Raw genomic sequence first — 5662 nt, forward strand, 5'->3', positions numbered from 1 at the left:
CTTCCTCTCCCTCCTCTTCCTCTTTCTCCTCTTCCTCCTCATCCTCCTCTCCCTCCTCATCCTCCTCTCCCTCCTCTTCCTCCTCCTCCTCCTCTCAAATCCACAGTACGACTCTCCAAAAGTCCAAACAGAACTTTCTGTTTTTAAGAATACATTCAATTATGTTCAATCGAGGTCAAAGTTTGTTTTGAACCAGATTATACATTTTTCTTCCTTTCATCAGCTGGATTTCCAAAATGTGCCACACATCTGCTCCTGGTCTGGCCCTTCTGTCTAAATCTAGAACGTTTTGTGGTCCATGAGTGGAGTATCATCTCACATGAACTGTGAGTTTGGGATTTATCAAACTGAACTATATTTGGGTAAAAACCTCACTGGATCCTCTAAAACACAGTAACATGAAGTCTCACTTCTCGTGTTTCTTCTGGGCTAACAGAGCATGAGCTGCTGTCTGTGATGAAACGGCGAGGTCAGGAGGCGCCGTGCCGCACAGGAAGTCCTTTAGAGCGAGCGGCGGCAGGAAGAGCGTGGAGTCAGACGCTGAAGAGGCCGAGCGGAGAGACAGAAAGGATGACACGGTTCTTAAACTGTTTGGAGAGCCCCCGCCTGCCGGGTCATGAATCAGCCTGTCCGGAGCTCCTCCGGCGCTCCTGGGGGGGCCGCGGGGGCCCTGACAGGTGAGCTGTTACCTGCTGCTCCTGCTCCCCCCTCTCCCTCATTTAACACGTAATGGAAGCTGCCGCTCATCTCAAACCCTCAGCTCCACTGCTGTCCTTTCCTTCATTCGTCTCAGAGCAGCTGGGGGGGGTCGCTCCTCTGAGGGGGTCAGGAGGAAAACCTGAACGCCGGAGAATCCATCTTCCTGTCAAAACTCGGAACAGGAAGTCCAATCCATGAGGAGGAGGAGAGCTTTGAGGAGAACAGGCAGCGGCAAGTCGGGATCAGCTGGTGGATCACAGAACAGCAGGAGGACCGGACCAGGAGGTTCTGACACAAACCACAAAGCAGAACCCTGCAGGAGGAGTCCAAGACTCCTCCAGTCAGAACCATGATGTGATCTTCAACACAGCTGGAGATGGGTGGAGTCACATCTTACACCTTGTTCACTCTGGACACGGAGGCGCCGCGTCCGCTCCGCTCTGCAGGTCACAGCAGACGTGGATTTTTCCCGAGAGTCGACAGGCTTCTGCTGGAGCTTTTCTGTTTTTGCCATCATAGATAATAAGTTAATGACCTGAAGATACGACCTCGTGTTTCTGCTAGGAGGACCTGCTCTCTGCCTCTCCAAACCCAGCCCCGCCCCCCGTGTGTGTGTCTGTGCGCTCGCACGCACGTGTGTGTTGTGATTGTGTCTATTTTCATCTCTACAGTCCGTTTGGACACAAAAACATGATCGTGTTTGTTGCTCGCTGCTTTATTGTGAAAATAAACCAGATTTTCTCATGTGTCTTGATGTAACTTCCTGCCACAATATAAGGCAGACGGCGAAACGATCCACTGCACGGCGCGGGCCCTCCGAGGAGGACCACGCCGCTCTGGGCCTGGTGTGAACCACACCGTAGGTTAACAAGGACGCCGAATGGAAGCGGCGTTTCATGTCCAGTGTGAACCCAACGTAACGGATTTAAGTCTGTCGGTTCCAAAACCACAGCGACATAATTAAGACATGAGACCTTCATGACCAGAATCAAGAATTTAGATGGTCCCTGGTTGGTTCATAGTGACCCCCCAGAGGTTTACCTTCAAGATAAAAGCAGTTTTGGACCAGCAGGTCTGTGGATTCTGTCATTCTGATGTGTCACTCAGTTGTGGGTGGTTCTGGTTCCTGATGTTTACCATCTCCTTCCTGTTGTCTGATGTTGACAAATGTCCAGGACGGAAAAAAACAGTAAATTTACAATCAAATCAGTTTTTCTTTGGTTCCTCAGCAGACTTCAGGGTCTGATCCTCCATCACTGATGTTGTTTTGGGTTCATCTTCTTCAGACTGAGAAACATTGATGGAGTTTCTGTGTCATCGACTCTCACATAACAGCTGAATAAAATTTATTCATGTTTATTTAAAGGAAAGGAAGGTTTGTTAGAGCTTCTTCTTCGTGTTCCTCCCCGTGTTCCTCCTCGTGTTCCTCCTCGTGTTCCTCCTCGTATTCCTCCTCGTGTTCCTCCTCGTGTTCCTCCTCGTGTTCCTCCTCCTCTGCTGACCTTTCACCACCGATAGCCAAAGGCAGCAGAGGTTATGGATTCCAGCGCTGGCCGGCGTTTATGTTTGCAGACAGATCGATACATCATACTAATAAGTAAAATCTGCGAGCGCCAATTATTGCACGTCATGTTTACCCACCCGGGTGAGTAATCGTCCAATTTAGCAAAAGCTCAGTGAGGAAAGTGGAGCTGCCGGCAGCTTGTTATAAATGCTGCACACACATAATTAAGATCCAAAAACACACAGAGTTAATGCGGCTCGAGCCCAGAGGCCTGCAGGCCGGAGGGGCAGGTGAGGGTTCATATTCTTCTCATTCTCAGATAAACATCAACATGTTTGTTTTCATCTCAAACTCTTCCTCCATCCTGTTCCTCAATAGTCCTGGAATCATTGACTGGAGCGTCGGGATTCTCCATCCTGGACCTGGAGCTGCTTCTGCATGAACTTCTGCCCATTTAAAGTCTTTTTCTGTAGTTTTATTCTCTAAATGCCGACCCAGCATGTTGATCTTCAGGTCAGAGTCGATATTCTTCACAATGAACCCACTGATGTTTAATCAGAATCCTCAGGACGGTTCTGATCCCTCAAACTACAAAGCCGTCAAAACAGAGAGGAGCCACAGCTGCACCTGTGCACACCTGAGTCTGCTGTGGCAGAGGGCTGCAGCGACAGCAGATGTGCTCCTTTTGAATGAGTCTGCTGGGGGTCAGACCGGAGGTCATCAGAGTTCTGCTCCTGCAGGAAGTCCAGCTTCTCCTCAGAATCCTCTTTGTAAACACACCTGTCGGTTCTGAGGAAGCAGGAGATCATCGAGGTCACCTGCTGGGAGAGTCCAGGTGAACCTCCTGAGAGCTCTCAGCTCATCAATGGAGCCATAGCAACGTGCACGCCGTGCACGGCTGCAGGTCTCTGACATCTGCTGGAGTCTTGTTTTGAGAGAGTTTATTGCAGGTGTTTCACCTTCAGCGGCTCTTCAAACCACCCAGGCTCCGCCCCCAACGCAGGCAGGGGCGCACGTGTGTGTGCACGTACATGTTTGAATGAATGGTTTACTGTTCATGTCAGTTTTTACAAGGAAACATACATTATTCCTTCTTTAGGCTTAAACAATTAGACAAACTAAATTCTTCTATAATCTGTTTCCGTTTTCTAGAAGACGAAATTATAAAAACAAAAACAACAAATCTTTCAAACTTCACATTTCTAATCCCTCCCTAACCCATCTCAGTTTGTAGCTTACATTTGTGTTTTGTCCCAATTAATCTTCCTGCTTGTATTTATCTAGTATCTGATCTTTAAAGATTATTTTGAATCTGTTTGTTTCAGCGTAGATTCCATAAGATCGACTCCATAAACTGATGTGAGTCTGTCTCAGGGCTGTACGTACAAACGGGACTCTGAGATTATTTATCCTCCTGTTGCTATTATCTTCTGAAATAAATGAAAAAACTGATTGAATGATGTATGGGAGAGCTTTCACTTTGGCTTTTAACATAAATATTAATGTTTTTAAATCAAGTAAATCTGAAAACTTTAGCAGTCGTGATCCAGAGAAACAGATTATTGTTCTCTGCTGCCTCTTTGTTGATTCTTCTTCGTATGAAGAATCAAAACTTCGTATGAACTGAATATGTTTCTCCCCAAACTTCAAGGCAGTAACTAAAATACTGTGAAATAAAAGAACAATGTAACATGTGTAATTATAGACTGTAAAATAAATCCTTTAGTCTGTAAAGAATTCCAATATTTTGATAATTTTTTTTTTATGTGAGATTTCCATTTGAACTTTTCATCCAAAATAACCCAAGAGATTTTATTTCACTTACTTTGTAAATGTTAGGGAATGAGGAGGACAACCCAAAACAGAGCAAACACAGGTCACAATTAAAGTGTTTATTAGGAAGGTAGAATATTTGAGTGGACCGCCAGATGCACAGGTGAGCCTGAAAGTCAGATAAAGAGAGTTATTTGGAGATCCTGGTTCCACACTTGGGGTGATGGTGATCTCTTACTTAGAACTCCAGAAGCAGACGTGAGAGAAGAGTCTTTGAAGCGTCCGAGTGCAGGGCGGATGGCGTCAGGATTGATGGAAGATTCCTCCACTGCTGCGGTGTACAGGAGGAGAATCCACCGGAGGGTGAAGACCAGTGTTGGGGCAGCTTTACTCCGTGTTGAGATGAGGGAACTGGAAACGTCACGCCTCTTCAGGATGGAAACGGAGGAGGAAAAACCAGGGCAGAAAAACTCCAGACAGGGGACAGGCTTAAACTCGTTACCAGGCCAGAAGAGGGTCAAAAACATGAAAAGACTAGAAGTGCAAGGATTGTTACTAGCTGGAACGTGACTGATTCAACGAACTGGCAAGGTGGATGTGAAACTGAGGACCTTAAATAGTGTGAACACCAGCTGGAGCACAATGAGAGCTTAATCAGCACAGGTGAGTGAGATTAGGGTGGAGGAAGGAAGGGAGGGGTGAAGGAGCAGAGCAGAACCATGACAGTTAACTGATATTTAGTGTTAGAAAAAAATCATGAATTCTGTTTTCTCCCAGTTCAAAAATAACTTATTTTCAGACACATTTTCACCTTAAATATTTCTTCTTTTGTTATCATCATTTCAGGTTAATTTGTTCCAGAGTGGAGAATTGATGTGTGTGCATGTGTGCACGTGAGTGTGTGCATGTGTGACTGTGTGCACATCTGTTTGTGCATGTATGTGCACGTGAGTGTGCATGTATGTGCACGTGAGTGTGCATGTGTGCACGTGAGTGTGCATGTGTGACTGTGTGTGCACGTGTGTGTGCATGTGTTTGTGCATATGTGCTCGTGAGTGTGCATGTGTGACTGTGTGTGCACGTGTGTGTGCATGTGTTTATGCATATGTGCACGTGTGTGTGCATGTGTTTGTGCATATGTGCACATGAGTGTGCATGTGTGACTGTGTGTGCACGTGTGTGTGCATGTACTCTCCGTCTCTCTGCAGATACTTTTCCATCAGCAGCTCTGCTTAAATAACGACCCTGGATTCTGGAGGTTCTGATGTGTCCATCACAGCACAGATGTTTCCTGAGGGCTTCATGCTGGTGTAGTGGTCAGCCTCACTCTGAAAGGTTCTGGTTCCTTTCTGTTCTCCTGGATCATGTTTGGGTTCTCTCCAGAAAACTGGATCCGGATCCTCATCAGAACTGCTTCTCAGTTTTAAAGATACAATATTTTAGAAATGTTTTTAACCCAAACATGACTTTATAAGACAGGTTGGTTCCAGTAGACGAGCTGGTGGTTCTGGTCCAGTTTGGTGGCATTCAGGCAGAAGTGGGCGGAGTCTGATGGAGGGGGGATTAGGAGCTGTGAGTGAGCAGCTCCGATTCTGTCCTGACTCCTTAAATTGGCAATTAGCTTTAATGAGCGTTTTAATTTTAATGAGACGCTTGTAGTTCATTTGACATGTGACCCCCGCCCTC

General features: G+C 46.3%; 1 long non-coding RNA gene across 1 annotated transcript; it reads right to left on the minus strand.

Moving 5' to 3' along the window:
- Window positions 1–4080: 4080 nt before the first annotated feature.
- LOC118599257 lies at window positions 4081–4698 on the minus strand. The gene is made up of 2 exons (XR_004948555.1): window positions 4215–4698; window positions 4081–4145 (listed from the first exon to the last, which is right to left on the minus strand). It is a non-coding gene; the product is annotated as an uncharacterized LOC118599257 (long non-coding RNA).
- Window positions 4699–5662: the final 964 nt, after the last annotated feature.

Source organism: Oryzias melastigma, linkage group LG10 (genome assembly GCF_002922805.2).
Source record: "Oryzias melastigma strain HK-1 linkage group LG10, ASM292280v2, whole genome shotgun sequence".
NCBI classification, from domain to species: domain Eukaryota; kingdom Metazoa; phylum Chordata; class Actinopteri; order Beloniformes; family Adrianichthyidae; genus Oryzias; species Oryzias melastigma.